Raw genomic sequence first — 20,068 nt, 5'->3', positions numbered from 1 at the left:
CAAAATCTGAGCAGAGAGTTCTCTGGGTGTCACAGTTCAACCCCTGAACCCAACAAGTAACTTGCCATAATTCAAAGTGACAATCTGTGCCCTCCCTCTTTTTGAAGACTGCCCACCATATCCCTGGAGTAGCCACCTATCCACACCGCAGTCTTTTGACCTGGACTACATATCAGAATGGGATCGCATTACAGGGGAAGGATAGAGAAATAATTAATTGTTACCTTTGACATTTACAGCTCAGGAAGATATCACTCAGCCCAGCAGGTTTATCCTGGTGTTTATACAGCACACTAACCTCAAACCATTATATTTAAACTCACCCAATCACCTCTATTATTAACATCTACTCTAAACCAATGTTTGGCATAAGCTTGCCTCTAACGCAATATTTTACCCGATGCAGCAATCCAATGACATTCCCCCATAAGATAAGAAACTGGGAATGAATATCACAGGAATGGAGACTCCAATAGACATCTATTACAGCTAACTCTTATATAGAGATATTTTATTTCTCAGACATCTAATTATCTGGGCTAATATTAGGTTAAGATGTGACAACAGATGAGCCTATTCCTCAGAGTGTCATGCTTCAAGTGATCCCCAGGAGTAGGAGAGCTTTATACCCTCGGGTCTCATGGTATGATACAGCGATAATGTGATGGGTATGCTCCATAAAGATATATCAAATGCAAGACATGACACAGACCACAGACATGATTTGGAGCAGAACATAGATGGTCTGATTAGTAAGCTTTCAGACAATACAAACATTGGGGGAGTTGCAGATAGGGAGGAGGATTGCCAGAGGATACAGCAGGACACAGATAGGGCAGAGAAATGGCAGCTGGAATTTTATCTGGGCAAATGCAAGGGAATGCATTTTGGACAGTTTAATACAGGCGGGAAGTATACACTACATGGCAGAACCCTAAGAAGCATGAACATACAGAGGGACCTCAGTGTACAGGTCCACAGTTCCCCGAAAATGGCAATACGAGTGGGTATAATGGTCAGGAAGGCGTACGGCATGCTCACCTCCACCGGCGGTGCATAGAATATAAAAATTGACAAGTCATGTTGCAGCTGTACAGAACTTTATTTCAGCAGTACAGAACTTTATTTCAGCAACATTTGGAATATTGCGTCCTACCAGAAGGATGTGGAGACGATGGACAGGGAACAGGAATGGTTAACCAGGATGTTGCCTAGTTTGGAGGGTATTAGCTGCGAGGAAAGAATGGACAAACTTGATTTGTTTTCACTTGAATGCAGGAGGCCAAGGGGGCGACCTGATTATTGGAGACATGGTTAGAATGGATAGTCTGAGCCTTTTCCCCAGGGTAGAAATGTCAATTACTTGAGGACATAGGTTTAGGGTAAAAGAGGGAAAGTTTAAAAGGAGATGTGAGAGATAAGTGTTTTTTATGCAGAGGATGATAAGTGCCTGGAACGTGCTGTCAGAAGAGCACTGGTAAAGGGGAGGCGGATCCAATGGTAATATTTAAGAGGTGGCTTGACAGGGCTATGACTAGACAATGAATAGAGGGATACAGTCTGTGTAGAGGCAAAATGATTTTAGCTTAGAAAGGCATCATGGATTGGCCAACTCTTGATGGGCCAAAGTCCCTGTTTCTATGTGCTTTGTTAATAATGTTTTATCACTTCTCTGCAACCATTACTGTTCCCCTTGCCCTTTGCTCAGTTGCTTATTTGGTTGGAGGGTTGAGTGATGCCCACAGTGTGGGGTTCAATCCCTGCACTGGCTGAAGTTACCATGAATGGCTCTACTTCTCAACCTGTCCCCTTGCTTGAGGTGTGGTGACCCTCAGATTAAACTCACCACCAGTCTAATGGGAGAGCAGACTATGGTCAGTACGGTAACTTTACCTTTATCTATAACTTCTTTATTGAATCATGATGCTGCTGTTCCTTTCCCAAGGTTACATTGCCCTTGATTTCATTTTTCAGACCCTTCAAGTAAAGTTTCCAGGAAGTCTAGTTTTGATCGGTTTTAGGACCAGTTTGATTATAGCTAACAGATACTGCCTCATGTAAAAGGCTTTCAAGTTAAAAAAAAACACTTGTTCAATGAAAGGGGAGCGGCCAGTACTCCCAGCTCATATTTTCTCTGGTTTGGATTTGGTTTGGGTTTTAGCAATCTGGCTGTTCAGAGAAAGCAGTCAGTCAGTTTGGAGGCTGCTCAGCAAAGAAACAGCTCCATGGAAGATGGTGTTCCATCCTGCCTCTCTCCGACATCTCTCCTGTGACAACCTGGGTTTGATGTTTCCTTTTTCTCCCCCAATGGGCGTTTATGGGGATCGTTGTAGGAATTTGGAACAGCATCATTAAGTTGGGATAATCTGTTGGGTTTTCGGAGCGGCTATGTTATTCTATATTCGGTCCTCTTTTGTTTGCGTTTAATTCGGTAATTTTGCAAACAAATTCTGTTTTGTTTAAAACTTAATGGTTGGGCCAGCTGCATCACTCCTGGAATATCCACTTTACACCTGCTTAAAACAACTAATAAAGTTAAGGTCAAGGCTATTTTCTTGAAATATTTTGAGGGGGTCTGGCCTGCTCCATAACAGAATAGAGGCCAGAATGTAAAGGATGTTTTTTTTTTCCAATTCTGTTTTCAAATAATCTATTTGAGGAAGAGATTGAGTCACCCTTCAAGTAACTACTTTGACATAAAGCCAACAATGAGCTATTTTTATGAGTTATTTCTTAATTGCTTGGCTGTTTGATGACCCTTGAACGAAAAAAAAACATTGGTTAGACAAACAGAAAACAAACCACTGAGCAATGTTGTTAGTGCTTGGAGTATATTTGGATTTTCAGAAATTTGATAAGATACCCAGACATTAGGCTACTGAATAGGATGAAGAGTCCACAGTGCTGGAGATAGGTAATCCTCTTTTCATAATATTACACTAACTAATAGAAGACAGAAAGTACAGCTAAGGGAGGAGGCTTTTTCAGAATGGCAACTTGTCTAAAGATCCCATGATAAAATCTAAGCAGAGAGTTCTCCTGGTGTCACAGTTCAACTCCCAAACCTAACAAATAACTGGTCATCAATCCCATTGTTCTGTTTGGAATCACACTGTGCACTTTTGCTTCCAGAACACCGATCACTGCAATGCATTCATTGTCGGTAAAACAATTCACTCAATCACAATGAGACACGTTGAATAAAACTGCTCATTATAATGAGATGAGGAGGAATTTCCTCTCTCAAAAGGGTTGCGAGTCTTTGGAACTGCTTGCCACAGAGAGGAAGGGGAGGGGGTGGGAAATCCTTGTGTATATTTGACGCTGAGATAGATTCTTGGCCAGTCAGGGAATCAAGGGTAAAGGAAAAAGCTGGATCAGCCAGGATTCTATTGGAAGGCAGAGCAAGGGACTGAACAGCCTACTCCCATTCCTATTTCTTATGGTCTTAATGTGAGATAGATCCCTGCTCAGTGGACACCCACTAGAACACAGAGCATAACATCAGGGACATCAGTGAGAATCAATGGCTGGAGTTTCCCTTTAAAGCAGTACCCTCCCCTGGATATGGTAATACGCAGCTAAAACACTTGCCAAAAGCCTGAAGCCTTTCAGCCTCTGCTTAGCGGTTTGGGATTCTCGCGTGAACTCTGTCAAAACACTCGCCTCTGTTTATATTCGCAGCTGCTGCTCACTGGCCAGAGTGTGACCCATCACTCACACAGGCAACTGCAGCTGCTGGGAATCATCCCTGTCCCTTCCCATCACCACCTCAACAACCAAACGGCACCATTGTGAATAATGGGGCGGCACAGTGGTTAGCACTGCTGCCTCACAACATCAGGGTCCCAGGTTCAATTCTAGCCTCAGGTGAATGTCTGTGTGAAGTTTGCACACTCTCCTCGTGTCTGTGTGGGTTTCCTCCGGGTTCTCTGGGTTTCCTCCCACCATCCAAAGATGTGCAGGTTTGGTGAATTGGCCATGCTAAATGGCTTATAGTGTTCAGGGATATCTAGGTTAGCTGCATTAGTCAGGGGACATGTAGAGTAATAGGATCAGGGAATGGATCTGGGTGGGTTACTCTTTGGAGGGTTGGCGTGGTTTGTTGGGCCAAAGGGCCTGTTTCCACATTGTCAGGTTTCTATGATCCTAATGGCAGCTGTCCAGACTCCCACTGGATTATGAAGGAGCTGAAATGTGGTTCAGGATATGGACTCCTCCTTCTGTTCGAACCGGACGGTACACAAGCCAAGAGCCCAGTGTGGAAGATGTGACACATGACATCCACTCTTCCTGCAATCACGCTCGCTAGGCTGCAGAGCCCGAAAACATGTCTCCACCCGGTCTTGAACAGCAGTGCATTTATATAGCACCATGGACAAAGCTTGGCTCTGATGAGCCACGGTTGGAGATCTCTGGACACATGAGCAGAAAAATGGCTGAAAAGGGAAGACACAGCTTAAGCGATGAGAAACGAGAAAAAGGACCACAGCAGGGAATTTCTGTCCTCATCAGCTGAGGGGACAGTCACCAATGGGGAGGTGATAAATAGTCAGTATGTACAAGAAGAGTGAGATAGAAAGCACCAAAAGGGAAATTTAGTGTTGGTATTAGATATGTCATCTTTACATCAAGGGACATGGAGATTATGTGGAAAAATGACTGAGGTCGATGATCCACGATGGCCTACTCATGCTCCTATATCTCTAGGTTTACACATTTGCTGTCCCCCGTGGCTCTGAGGGTAGTGCTCTCAGGGTAGGACGTTTGTGGGCTCAAATCCCACTCTGTGTATATAATTAAAGCTACAATACAGGAGTGTTTCAGAGGGGTGCTAAACTGAGGTTGTCACAGGTGGGCATTAAGTATCCAGTACCATGCAAACTAAAATTGCAGTAAGGATCACTGACTGGGATGGTGCTCCCAGGGACTTGATCAGAATAGGGAAGGGGTGTGTAGCAGACAGTACTGGGCTGTGAACTGTCTCTGTAGGCTCTAGGTCATGTAATCTGTAAATAGTTGGAGTAATGAAATGCATTTCCTACTGTTTATTCTTCTAGTTAGACCAGAGAGTTGGATATTCTGCTCCATATCAGACTGCTTTGGGGATGAAGAAACTCAGAACTAACAAGGTCAGGGTGATCTGCCATCAGACTGGACTGATCAAAGATCACAGGAGAAAGTGAGCACTGCAGACGCAGGAGATCAGAGTCGAGAGTGTGGTGCTGGAAAAGCACAGCCGGTCAGGCAGCATCCGAGGAGCAGGAGTAGGTTGACGCTTTGGGCATAAGCCCCTTCATCAGGAATACGTGATCAGAAACATGGCTGAAGAGGGAAGATGCAGCTTAAAAGGACGAGGAACGAGCAGAGGTTTCAACAGGGAATTTCTTCATTCAGACCCGCAGCATTTCCAGCACCATACTTTTCGACTCTGATCAAAAGATCATCTCAGCCCGAAACCTTAACCCTGCTTCACTCCGTTATTAGGATCTGACCTGCTGTGTTTTCCCAAGATATAGACAAAAGGTGTAGATTATTACTATGTATCAGGAAAAGCAAGGGTTCCAGTACTGACCCCTGGGGAACTCCACGGCAAGTTTGGAAAATATCCATTGCCCTATGCTCTGTTTCCCATCAGCCAATTATGTATCTACCTTGTTACTGAGCCTTTTAGGTCATAACCTATAGCTTCTACACAAGTCTGTTGTGTGGAAATGTCTGTATTGTTACAGGACCCATGCTAACATTCTGGGTTCAAATCTCACTCAAACAAATGATGGAATTTGAATTCAATAAAATTTTGCAATCAAAAATGATAACTGTTGATGTTTGTAAAAACCCATTTGCTTCATTAATGTACGTTAGGGAAGGAAACTGCCATCCTTACCTGGTCTGACTGACATGTGACTCCAGACCCCATAGCAATGTGGTTGACTCTTAACTGCCCTCTGCGCAATTAGGGCTGGGCAATAAATGCTGACCTGGCCAGCAACACCCTCATCCATGTGCAATTCTTAACAATATTTACATTGGAAATATCTCTGGAATTACAGTAGTTGTTTTGTTGGTTTGGCTTTTCAAGAGAGTAGGTTGCCCGACTCAAAATGCTGATGTGTTCCATCAGCTGGCCATCTTCCAGTGGTTCAATAGACTGTATCTATCCAGAATACAATAGAGTATGCAGTGGGGCAATCATACCATTAAAATCAGGCTCTGTTTATATGTCTGTAAAAACACCCGGGGTTCTGGATTATTAATCCAATGACACTGCCACTACCTCCTGTCCAATTGGCGAAGAAGTGATAGGAAAGCAGCAACAAGCATTCGCTCTTCAGAAAACTGTTTTATAGACAGAGAGAAAAAAAAATACAGTCCACTGCAAAACCAATTAAAAGCTATTGCCTGCCTGTGTAATATAACCACAAAGCCATACTCATTTCATTTAAAGCATCAATTAGCTGCTTGTTCAGGAACTATTCTGTTTTTCTTCAAAGGTTCTGTGTGCAGGAGAATGAGGAAAGCGGGATTTCAGATGCTTGACAATTCCACTAATTATTCCCATTTATGGAGGTATTTTCCCCCTTTGTCAGCCTGATACATGATCCCTGGCAGAGTTTAAGATCATTTTTATTAAACAGTGACAAAGCTGCACTCTCGTTTCCTCCTTCTGCAATGGGTCACTAATACCTTATTGTTCCTGCTGCAGTTCAGACCCCAAATCCAGGAATGCAGGCGTAATTAATTCTTAAACTGGTTTGTGGAAATCAGAGCTGCCAGAGGCTGAGTGACTGTCATCACCAAGTTGTCTTTCAAGAAAAAAAAAGCACGGCCATTTTGTTTTTTTTGGAATGGCTGGAACGTGTGCAAGAGGGAGAACGGTGATAAAGGAAGGTGTGTCAGTAACAGCCAGGTCCACTCCACAGAATGACAAGGAAATAACGTGTGCTCTCGATTACCTGTTTTCAAGGTTGTAATGTACCAGTCAAAGGTTCAGAGAGGAAACCGCAAACAGATTGTACCCTGCCCCGTTCTCCCCACAGTACACAACAAGGACAAATCCCCTTGCACTAGAGTCTCTCAGCAAGTGGAAGAGCAAGCACTCACTGGAAATGGATCACGTATCCACCCAACTCTCTCTCTCTCTGTCTCTCTCTCTCTGTCTCTCTCTCTCTGTCTGATTTTAATCATCCTCATCAAGGCTTTGTCTTTTCCTCTGGGTGATAGTTCCAAAGATGTGAGGTTTGACCAAGAGTTTTGATTGCATCAGAATTAGGAGTAGGAATTGGCCATTCAGCCCCTTGAGCTGGCGTAATTGTCCAATAAGTATGGCTGATCTGTTTGAGGTTAGATTAGAGTGGTGCTGGAAAAGGACAGTAGGTCAGTCAGCATCTGAGATCTGTTTGAGCCCTTCTCTTTCCCCAAGCCTCTGCCGACTCCCTAGTCAGTCCAGAATCGATCTACTCGGCCTAAGAAATATCAAAAACCCAGATCCTGTGGATCTTTGAGAAGAGAGTTCCATAGACTCAGGAGCCCCTGAGAGAGAAACAGTCTCCTTATCTCTGTCAGGAGTAGGGAGTTCCTTTATTTACAATCGGTATCCCCTCAATCTCGTCTGTCCCACAGTGGGGAAGCATCTAATCTGTCAAGTATCGTCAGAATCTTTCAGTAAGACCATCTTTTATTCATCTAGACTCCAATAGAGACAGGCCCCGTCTACCTAACCTTTCGTCAGATAATAGCTTATTGTTTCTGGAATACCTTAATCCCAGGAATCATTTGAGTAAAGCTTTTCACAATCAGATCTTAATACAAATATGTCTATCGTACATTAGGAAACCAAAGCTGTGCTCAATACCCTTGATGCAACACCAATATCCTGTACAACATATGCCTACTGTTATAATTCTGTTCCCCTTACAATAACTAACATCACGCCATTTCCTTTCTTATCATTGCTGTGTCTGCATACTAACTTTTAGTGGTTCATATATCTGGACAGCCAGATGCCTCTGTACCTCAGAGCTCTCCCTGCAATCTCTCGCTCTCTTATGTGCTGTTTCTCTACTCTTCCTGCAAAACTGGATGCTTTCACAGTTGCCCACATTATAATCCTTCTGCCAGGCCATTTCCCACTCACTTTAACCTAGCTTTATCCCTTTGCGGACTTATGTCATCTTCACAACTGGGTTTTCCTTCTATCTTTTTACCACCTACAGTCTATATAGTGTTTCTTTATCCAAGCCATTGATATAGATTGTAAATAATTGAGGATGTAACCCTTTGGCACTCACCTTGTTACATCTTGACAACACAAAAATGAGCCATTTGCACCTACTCTGTTTCCTTTCTAGTAACTTGGGGGTCAATTAGCTCAGTTGGCTGGATGTCTGGTTTGCATTGTTGAGTACCCCAGATTGCACTTCCAGGCTGCCTTGATCCACTACAATCTGCCTCCCATCACAATACACCCATTGCAAATGCCAGCTCCCTGGCCCCTGCACTCATCCCTGGAACATCTCTGGATAATAAGGACACCTACATCAGACTCCGATTTATTGACTTTAGTTCTGCCTTCAACACCATAATTCCAACCAAACTCCATGACCTAGGTCTCTGCTCCCTGCACTACAACTGGACCCTTGACCCCCGACCCACAGACTGCAATCAGTAAGTAACAGCACCTCCTCTACAATAATTCTCACACTGGTGCCCCGCAATGCCATGTATTCAGCCCCTGACTATACTCCTTTGTACTCACAAGTGTGTGGCCAAATTTAGCTCTAATTCCATTTACAAATTTGCTGATGACACCTCTGTAGTGGGGCCGAATCTCGAACAATGACAAAACATGCTACAGGAAAGAGGTAGAGAGATTAGTGGCATGGTGCAATCTCTCCTTCAAGGTTGGAAAAAAGGAAGGAAACAGAGTGGAGGACATGGTCCTGACTGGAAGAATGGTGCTGAGGTGGAGATGGTTGAGAGCATCAAGTTCCGAGGAGTAACTATCACAACAAATCTGTCCTGGTCCATCCACATAGAGGCTACAGTCAAGAAACCACACCAACGCCTCTACCTCCTCAGAAGACTATGGAAATGTGGTATGTTCACAATGACCCTTAACAATTTTTACAGATGCACCACAACAGCATTCTATCCAGATGCATCACAACTTGGTGCAGAAACTGCTCTGTCCAAGACAACAAGAAACTACAGAGAGTCATGAACACAGCCTTGATCCATCACGAAAACCAGCCTTCCATCCATCTACACTTCCCACTGCCTCAGGAAAGCAGCCAACATCAAAGACCCCTCCCACCCTGGTTATACTCTCTCCCATCAGGCAGAAGATACAGAAGTTGGAAAACACACACCAATAGATTTAAGAACAGCTTCTTCCCCGTTGTTATCAGACCTCTGAATAGACCTCTCATATTAGAGCTGAGCTTTCTCTGCACCTTCTCGGACACTGTATTCTGCATTCGGTTCTATTACCCTGATGTATTTATGTCAGGTATGATTTGCCTGGATAGCACGCAAAACAATATGTTTCACTGTATCGCAGTATATGCGATAATAATAAATCAAGAGAGTGATACCAACATCACAGGATCAACAGTTTGAGATTACTATCAAGGTCCCACTATCTTTACTTCTCCCCTCACTGGGGACACGGTGATCCTCAGATTAAACCAATCAGCTCACCCTCAGGAGAGTGTAGGACCATGGCGACAACTTTTTTTGTAAAATGAGCTAACTAATCCTCTATCCATACTTTCCATTATTCTTACTTCATGTAAGAGCATTTGAGCAGGCACCTTGCTAAACGCTTTCTGGAATTCCAAGTATACCTCACCTACAGGTTCCTCTTCATTTACATGTTACTCACTCAATTTACGCTCATCAACTAGTCAAACACAATGTCTCTGCCACACAACCATGTGGACCCTGCCTGATTTCATTAAAATTTCCTATATCCCCAATGACAAATGCCTGCATTTTGCCCACTACCACTATTAAATAAACCAGCCTGTAGTTTCCTGCTTTCTGTTTCTCACCTTTCTTGAATAAAGGAGTCACATTCACTATTTTTCAATCTGATGTAACACTTCCAGAACCTGGGGAATTTTCAGAACTTAGAACCAGTCCAGTATGTCAGCAGCTTTTTCTACTAAACAGAGAGGATGAGGTGCATCAAGACCTGGGACTTGTCAGCTTCTAGTTCTAAACATCTCCTCAGAACTCTTTCCCTGGTTTTTGTAATGGTTTCCAATTCCTCAATTGTTTTGACTTTTGGTTCATGAGAATTTCTATGAGGAAAGACAAAATATCTGTTCAATTCATCTGCTATTTCCGCATTTTCCATTAACAGCCCCCAGACTTACTCTCCTGAGGACAAATGCTCATTTCACTTACTCTGCTTTTATAAATACTTGTAAACATTTCCAAATTTCTTTCTACTTTCTTCTAACCCATCCTTGCTTGTTTAAAGTCATTTTGTTTTGTGTTTGGCCCAATCTTCTGATATGTCACTCATCTTCATTTTACATTTTTCTTTCAATTTGATACTAGAATTTCCTTTAATAGCTGTGGAATCTGCGACTTCCCCTACTCTTCCTTTTTCATTAGAGTGCACCTTCAATAAGTGTGTGGAGTATCATCTTAAATGTTTGCCAATGCATCTCTAGTGACTTATCCTTAACCTTAATTTTCCAGATCACTTTAGGCAGCTCTGTCGTCACACTCTCACAACTACCCTTGCTTAAAGTTTAAAACATTGGTCTTAGACCCATTATGCTCTCCCTCAGATTCATCTTTATTCTTTTATTTATTCCTTGCATTATGGGCATTTCTGGCTCGAGCACCTTCTTTTATTTAAGTAAATCGCATTATGATTGCTGCTACCTAATGAGGTTATTAAGTAATCCTATCTAGTTGCATATTGCAGACCTTGAACAGCCTGGCTGTAGAACATGCCGCTGTAAGACAACATCATTAAAAATATTCAGCGAATTGTTCTTTGAGGCTACCTTTGCCAATCTGATTCAGCCAATCTCTAGCTTAAAATTGCTTGCGATTATTACCATTCCTATCTCAAAAGTCTCCATTATCTCTTCTTCGAAACCCTGCTTACAGTCTGTTTACTGTCAGGGGCTTATAAACTACTCTCACAAGTAACTTTCTACATTTCTTGTCTCTATCTAAATGTCTTGACCTTTAACAAAAGCTATCTTTCTCCATTTTGTGAATGTCATCCTTAATTAAGAGGGATATTCATCCACCTGTTCCTAGTTTCCTGTCCTTCCAAAATGTCATCTCCTCTTGAAATTTTCAGGACCCAACCTTTAACATTTTGCAACCATGTTTCTATAATATTCACTTCTATTTGAGCTGTTACCTCCTCTGTAACACTACAAATGCAATGCACATTCAGCTACTGAGCCTTTAATTCTACCTTTTTACTAGCTTCACAACCTCTAGCCTTAACTGCTTGGTACACTCTTATGTTTGTAGCTCTGCCACTCCCTGCCATGCTTTGATATACTTCATGACTTTGCTCTCTTGTCTCTTCCTTTCTCTTTAATTTATCTTATCTTCCCTCAGTTGATCCCTCACCCCACACTTTATTCCAAAGATCTGTCTGCTTTCCCAGTGTTTCACTCACCTGGACACTGGTACCAGCATAATTCAGGTGAAGATTGTACCATTAGTACAACTCCCATGTGCCCCAGTACTAGTGCCAGTACCCCATGATTCAGAACCCATTTCTCCCATACCAATCTTTGAGCTACATGATTATTATTGGCCAATTTACAACCAGTCAACGTTAATCAGCTAAGTACAATTTAATTGATTTTCGATGCACTTTTGGGCAATACACATAAATAGACCAAATCTATTTGGTCTATAGAGATATCCTCTAACAGTACTTTGGAACCATTGACATTCCCCCTGTAGATGGGGTCTCATTTTATCATTTCATCCAAGGTATAACACCTTTGACAGCTATATTTAACTCTCTAATCTATTTAGACTCCGTACAGTATGGAAACAGCCCATTCAGCCCATCAGGTCCACACTGTCCTTCCAAAGAACATCCCATCCAGACTCGCCCCTCTGCCCTATCATTCTAACCTTGCATGGCTAACCCACCTAGCCTGCACATGGATGTAGGTTTGCTCGTTGAGCTGGAAGGTTCATTTCCAGATGATTCGTCACCCTACTAGGTAACATCTTCAGTAAGCCTCCAGGCGAAGCATTGCTGGTGATTCCTGTTTTCTATTTATATGTTTGGGTTGGTGGTGATGTCATTTCCTGTTCTTTTTCTCAGGGGGTGGTAGATGGGTTCTAACTCTGTGTGTTTGTTGCTAGAGTTCCAGTTAGAATGCCATTATTCTAGGAATTCTCCTGTGTATGTCTCTGTTTGGCTTGTCCTAGGATGGATATGTTGTCCCAGTCGAAGTGGTATTCTTTCTTATCTGTACGTGAGGATACTAGTGAGAGAGGGTCATGTCGTTTTGTGGCTAGTTAATGTTCATGTATCCTGGTGGCTAGTTTTCTGCCTGTTAGTCCAATGCAGTGTTTGTTACAGTCTTTGCATGGTATTTTGTAAATGAATTTAGTTTTGCTGGTCGTCAGTTATAGGGTTTTACAGCAGCTCATGAACTTGTTGATACAACAAACACATCGAGTTAAGACTCCATCTACCACCCCCTGAGAAAAAGAACAGGAAATGACATCACCAACACAAAGAAACCCAAATATATAAATAGAAAGCAGCAATTAGCAGCAGTGCTTCGCCTGGAGGCCCACTGAAGAGGTTACCTAGTAGGGTGACAAAATGTCAGGAAATGAACCTTCCAGCTCAGCGAGCAAACCTACATCCACAACCTCGACCTGAGCTACAAATCTTCTCAAAAAACTTGCTTAGCCTGCACTATGGATAACTTAACATAGCTGAACCACCTAACCTGCACATCTTTGGATTGTGAGAGATAACTAGAGCACCCAAAGGAAGTCCACACAGACACAGGGAAAACGTGCCCCAGGAGCGAGCAGGAGCAATTCCTAGTCGGCCATATTGGAACCTCCAATATCAATATTCATAGCTCCAGGTGCCACCATGCAGGTAAAGGGGGTATGTGACCACAACAATTCATATTCCTTGGAGGAAGCAGCTTGGCTCAATTACCTGGATTGCAGGTGTGGATTAGAGAAGGTTTAATAGCATAGACAGGAGGATCGACCTAGCTCTCTGCAACAGAGAAGGGAGTTCACCTGCCTACGTTGCTTTCCTGGTGCAAGGGTTTGGGACTTCTGCCCACGGCTGGAGGGGAATTTGCAGGAAGGGGAGATAGAATCCAGTGGGGTGCTACATTTGGAACCAACAACACAGGAAAGGGGTTCTGCATAGGAAAATGAGCAACCAGAGGCTATGGAGAAAAAACTGTAACCTCTTTGGATTATTACCTTAGCCGCAAGCAAATTGGTACAGGGTGAATGGAGTGGCACAGTGGTTAGCACTGCTGCCTCACAGCGCCAGGGACCTGTGTTCAATTCCACCCTCCGGCAACTGTCTGTGTGGCATTTGCATATTCTCCCCATGGCTTCCTCCCACAGCCCAAAGATGCTCAGGTTAGGTGGAGTGGCCACGCTATGCTGACCCATAGGGTCCAAGGATGTGTAGGTTAGGTAGGTTCAGAGTGGGAAAATGGGGTGGTGGGGTGGTGGTAAGGACACGATGGGCTGAATGGCCTGCTCCCACACTATACGGATTCTATGATTCATATTGCCAGCTATTGGCGGGTGTTGGAAGAGTTTGCAGGTTATGTGTTTGGCCACACAGTAAACATTCCGTCTGAGAACTGATGCAGTCATTCACAAAGGCGACACACCGTGGTCCATTTACAACAGCCAAATACCATTTAATTGACATTCGGTGCACTTTTGGACAATACATATAAATAGGCCAAGTCTCTGAGATATCCTCTAACCAGTACCTAGGAACCTTTGACATTCTCAACGTAGATAGGGTCTCATTTCATCATTTCATCCAAAGGATAACATCTTTGACAGTGCAGCACTCCCTCAATACCGCACTGAATAGTCAGCCTTAGTCACGTGCTTGGTCAAGTGGGTCTTGATGCCCAGGCCTCTGACCTTGGTTGGCTATGTTATCGTTATTACAGGAACGCTCGCTGGAAAAGTAGACGGACATTGTATATACCTAGTAACAAAGGTATACCCAATGTAGTCCCCCAGTCCAGAGCTGGGCAGCTGGTGGAATACGTAGCATGCTTAAACAAAATATGATAAAACTTAAAAATATCATAAAGTGTATAATATAAAAATGCAATAAATTTTAGATTAGGGCTCTCTCTGGTCTAGCTGGCCTTTGACAAACTAGCACCATTACTCAGACCAGTTTGCAATTAAAAAAGGGGGTACAAGTCAAACAGCCAAGTGTAACCAGTACATGGGTTACAGAGTAATGCAGTCAAAGCATGGAAACAGACCCTTCGGCCCCACCTCGCCCATGCTGACCACACATCCTAAACTGAACTAGTCCCATTTGACTGCCTTGGGCTCATATCCCCTTAAACCTTTTCTAATATGCCTTGTCAAATGCCTTTCAAATTGTACCCACCTCTACAACTTCCTCTGGCAGCTCATTCCATACACGCACCACCCTCTGTGTGATAAAATTGCCCTTAGGTCAGTTTTAAATCTCTCCCCTCTCACCTTAAACCTACACCTTCTGGTTTTGAAATCTTCTACCCTGGGGAAAAAGACCTTATCTGTGCCCTTCAAGATTTTATACGCTCTCTTTAAGGTCATCCGACACTCAAGGGGAAACAAAGCCCCAGCCTAGATTAGTGTGATGCTGGAAAAGCACAGCAGGTCAGGCAGCATCCGAGGAGCAGGAAAATCGACGTTTCGAGCAAAAGCCCTTCATCAGGAATGGAGGCTCCCTGACTGCATTCCTGATGAAGGACTTTTACCCGAAACGTCGACTTTCCTGCTCCTCGGATGCTGCCTGACCTGCTGTGCTTTTCCAGCACCACTCTAATCTAAACTCTGGTTTCCAGCATCTGCAGTCCTCACTTTTGCCAAAGCACCAGCCTAATCAGCCTCTCCCTATAGCAGGAAGGCAGGCTATCCACAACACCTCGGAGCTCAGCTCCTGCACGGCAGGCGAGATTTCAACTCAGCTACAATTTTCCCCAATTCCCTCCCCACCCCCCACCCCCCACCCCGCTCCACCCCACAAACAAGAGGCCAAGTGACCGGGTGTTGACAGTACAGTGTCAAGACAGAGTTCACCGACAGGTCAAGGTTCAGCTGACCTGCTCTGGGTACATGGGCACTTTGACCTGGCCATGTCAGTGTCTGACAGAGTGAAGGCTGCAAAAGGCACACACAAACCCGCAGCTTCCCCGAGTATTTTTTTCTTGGGGTTGTTTTGGACGGTACTGGTTGCAGAAGCAATTTGTGAGAAAAGGGAAAACAGACCACAGCTGCAGTGGGCGCTTTTGTGTCTTGTTAAAAATGAAAGGATTTTCTTCCCTTCAGAACTGTAATTATATCTGATAGACCTTATTAATCTTGGAGGCCTGTGTATCTTAAGCAGCCTTTAAAAAAGGCTCACACTGGCTCAGTCTGATTGGATGTGGAAAACCAGAACTGCAGACGGGTAATTCATTGCTGTGTTGTTCAGCAAACACCACCTACCAGACCCCACCACCAGTACCAGCACAAGAGCAGCCCACACAGAAACAGCAAAACATTGTTAATTCTGTAAAACATACAAAGCAGAATTAGCTTCCCCCAAATCACCCAATTATTTAAAAGAATAAGCTTTTTATTATCCAATTTGCTCCCTTCTTCCAGGCTGCTAACTTTAAAGTGCCAGGTGGTGGAGTGGGTAATCGTAGGGGGAGGGCACCTCCATGGGGCACAAGTCACATTTCTTTGTGACCGCTAACTCCTCCATTGCTATTAGGATTAGATTCTCTACAGTGTGGAAACAGGCCCTTCGGCCCAACAAGTCCACACCGACCCTCCGGAGAGTAACCCACCCAGACTGCCAACCTCTGGTGGTGGCCTCTATAGCAGTCTCGTCGGTAATTGCTCCTGTACTATTCAACTGCCCTAAGCCTTTGATTTTCCCTCCCCAACTCCCTTAAAACGGTCCTTACAAACCCGCCGGATTGGCCAGGCATTTAGGGAATCAGCCCAGTCACCCTTTACGTGTCCTCAGTCTCAGATTTCCTACGGTGTGGAAGCAGGCCATTCAGCCCATCGAGTCCACAACAGCCCTCCAAACAGCATTCCACCCAGACCCACACCCCTTTCTCTATCCCCTATTTCCCATGGCTGATCCACCCAACCTAAAAATCACTAGACACTACGGGGCAATTTAGCATGGCCAATCCACCCTAAACTACACACCCCTGGACACTAGGTGGGTTGGCCATGCTAAATTATCCTGTAACATGCACATCCCTGGACACGACATGATAATTTAGCATGGCCAATCCACCCTAACCTGCACACCCAGAGGAAGCGGGAGCACACCGTGGGCGGCACGGTGGCACAGTGGTTAGCACTGCTGCCTCACAGCATCAGAGACCCGGGTTCAATTCCCACCTCAGGCGACTGACTGTGTGGAGTTTGCACGTTCTCCCCGTGTCTGCGTGGGTTTCCTCCGGGTGCTCCGGTTTCCTCCCACAGTCCAAAAAGATGTGCAGGTCAGGTGAATTGGCCATGCTAAATTGCCCATAGTGTTAGGTAAGGGGTAGATGTAGATGTAGGGGTATGGGTGGGTTACACTTCGGCGGGGCGGTGTGGACTTGTTGGGCCGAAGGGCCTGTTTCCACACTGTAAGTAATCTAATCTAATCACACGCAGAGGGGATCTACGCAGACACAAGGAGAATGTACAAACTCCACACAGTCACTCAAGGGTGGCATGGAACCTGGGCCCCTGGCACTGTGAGACAGCAGTGCTAACCACTCAGCCATCGTGCCACCCTCACACTCTGTTAGCTTTCTATTTTTGTTTATTCTTTCACAGAATGTTTGGTGTCATATTCACTGCCCTTGGCTTTCTAGGCCATTTTCGAAGGTGTTAAGAGTCCGCTACATTGCTGTCCTTTACAGTCACATAGAGGGCAGACTTCTGATCCTTGGATGCTGCCTGAACTGCTGTGCTCTTCCAGCACCACTAATCCAGAATTTGGTTTCCAGCATCTGCAGTTATTGTCTTTATCTTCTATCCCTAAAGGGCAGTTCTCATATCAATCAATGATAGCTTTATGGTCACCATTACTGACACCAGGTTTTAATTCCAGATTACAAAGTTAATTTAAAGGCATTTGGAATGCTTTCCTTTATTGGTCAGTACACTGACTATGGGAGGTGGAAGGTCATGTTGTGGCAGTACAGGACATTGGTTAGGCCACTTTTGGAATACACAATGCAATTCTGGCCTCTATGTTGTAGGATAGATGTTGTGAAACTTGAAAGGGTTCAGAAAGGCTTTACAAGGATGTTGCCAGGGTTGGAGGGTTTGAGCTACAGGAATGGACTGGGGCTGTTTTCCCTGGAGTGTCGGAGGCTGAGGGGTGACTTTATACAGGTTTACAAAATCATGAGGGGCTTGGATAGGGTAAATAGACAAGATTTTTTCCATGGGTTGGGGGAATCCAGAACTTGAGGGTATAAGTTTAGGGAGAGAGGGGACAGATATAAAAGGGACCAGAGGGGCAACTTTCTCACACAGAGGGTGGTGCGTGTATGGAATAAGCTGCCAGAGGAAGTGGTGGAGGCTAGTATAATTACAACATTTAAAACACATCTGGATGGGTATATAAATAGGAAGGGTATAGGGGGAATATGAACCAAATGTGACTAGATTGATATAGGATAACTGGTTGGTGGGGATGAGTTGGCCCAAAGGATCTGTTTCTGTGCTGAGTTCCTCTATGACTATGACAATGATAGGCACTTATGTATCTGGCCTCAAGCTAAGCAACTCAGATGTACTTTAGCACGTTTTGCTCCGCGTGTCATGCTGTAAGAGGACAGAGTTCAGTACGATGGAGACTGAGAGCTTTATAGCATTAAGTCACATTCCACTGACAATATCACAAATGTGTCCTTTAAATGGTATGTATTGCATTATCTGCAGGAGGATATAACACAAAGTAACTATCTCCCTATGCATGTCAAAAATCAGCATTGTTGCAATATGTGGCCAATTTGCTGACAGACTATTCTGGTGAAGGAGCACCCTGCAAGGTATGGAAGCCAGATGGTGATCCCCAAAGTCGGTACAGACCAGGAAGGGGTTAAAACCAAGATACTCCTTTGGACCACTTTAACCCCCCCTTTTTTTTGGTGAAGTCCAAATTTCAACCATAATATCAAGTTTCCCTAGTCCTTTACTCATAACATCACTGAAACGAAACATGATGTGAGATGATGTGGCAGCAATGAGTGTGTGTCACTGAGAGTCATTAATAGGCAGAGTGAAACAATGGAACAAAAAGACACCCGGTCACTAGGACGTTTAGCAGCTGAAACAAAAACTTAATTTATAAATGAAACAGCTTCGACCTAACAGGAAAATCGTGTCAGGCAGCATGGGGAAAACAAACATTTCTTGACTTGTGCTAACCCTTTATTTTCTTTCCTTTATGAAAATGTGCTTTTCTTTCCAGCTTTCTTCAGCTCTTTGGGATTACAATGGCAACAGAGCAGCCAACACCCAGACATGATCATAGCAACTAAGTCGCAACGCTCCAGTCCGTGTGTGAGGCATCGCAGTCACACCCAGGTCACAATAACTCAGTGGGAATTGCTTGGGAAGTTTGAATTTCTAGTTGGGAATTTACCTCCTTCCGTCCAAAAGGGTTGGAGTCAGAGATTTTGGACAGTTCTGATATACCTGGACAGTGACCTCAGGAAATGTTAAAAAAAATGGTTCCTAGCTACTGGTACATTCTCTGAAATCCACTGATGTCTACCACATCATAATGCTGACTCTGCAGGGTACACTCTGCTCTCGGTCAGGCTATAAAGAACAGCGGATGCAACTTTAGCACCGGAAACTGCACTTGAAGCTTACAAAGATATAAAGGATGGATATAATAAAATCAAATGTGTGTCAAAACAAAGAGAAAAAACATACCTCTCAGCGACTTCCTTAGTGACACAGGTTATAGCAGAGATCTGGCATGAATCAAACAACCAGAGTGTGGTTCATGTCCTGGAATGAGACAAGGACTAAGGTCATTTTTCAGCTTGGGCTGACCCTGCAAAAGGGTTAGGGTTAGTGTCAGGGTCAGGGTTGAATAAACTTTCCAAATGGAAGTAAGACGTGGAGGAGACCCGCACATGACTATCTTCAACTGGGGTCACTGCAAACAGCTTTTGACCATCCTACTCGGTTGAAAGTTCCAAGAATGCCGACAGTGATCCTTGGCAGTAGGAGCAGCCACATTCTCAGAGGACCATTGGACTTTTCTCTCTGATTACAGAGAGTGCGTGAAAGCAAGCAAGCAAGCCACAACTGAAGACCACCACACCTGAGGCAAGAGGTGAAGCTGAGAAGGCAGGGGCTCTATAGTGATCTCAGCTGGTTTGGAAAGTGAATCTACTCTACATCACAAACCAGCCGTCCAAGTTAACCACCTCCCCCTACACTTGGAAATACCACCAGAGCTTCATATTATTGCCATCCCATTGTGCCAGAGCAGCTAAAGCAGTTATCAACTGAAGTCACTATAACACTGAAGTAGCAGTCCCCTCATTAGTTTCCACTTTGGCATATTTAGAGTCATAGAGATGTATAGCATGGAAACAGACCCTTTGGTCCAACCCGTCCAAGCCTATGCCTAGTTCTGGACTCCCCGACCCCAAGGAAATGACTTCGTCTATTTTCCCTATCAATGCCCCTCATAAATTTTGTAAACCTCTATAAAGGTCACCCCTCAGCCTCTGACGCTCCAGGGAAAAGAGCCCCAGTCTGTTCAGCCTCACCCTATAACACAAACCTTCCTACCCTG

The 20,068-nt window shown here is 44.2% G+C and overlaps 1 protein-coding gene across 2 annotated transcripts in view; it reads right to left on the bottom strand.

The window, feature by feature from the left end:
- c12h3orf18 (chromosome 12 C3orf18 homolog) overlaps window positions 1–20,068 on the bottom strand; it is an 86,692-nt gene that overhangs the window by 38,006 nt on the left and 28,618 nt on the right. Inside the window, exon 2 of one of the 2 annotated variants that reach the window (XM_072581854.1) lies at window positions 19,192–19,269. The exons of the other annotated variant lie outside the window; for it this stretch is intronic. The gene's annotated coding sequence lies outside the window, so the exon portion shown is untranslated. The remainder of the gene's footprint in view (window positions 1–19,191; window positions 19,270–20,068) is intronic. 2 annotated transcript variants of the gene reach the window in all.

This window comes from Chiloscyllium punctatum, chromosome 12, assembly GCF_047496795.1.
Source record: "Chiloscyllium punctatum isolate Juve2018m chromosome 12, sChiPun1.3, whole genome shotgun sequence".
Taxonomy (NCBI): domain Eukaryota; kingdom Metazoa; phylum Chordata; class Chondrichthyes; order Orectolobiformes; family Hemiscylliidae; genus Chiloscyllium; species Chiloscyllium punctatum.
The sequence above is the reverse complement of the archived record's forward strand: the minus strand, read 5'-3'. Positions and strand labels throughout refer to the sequence as shown.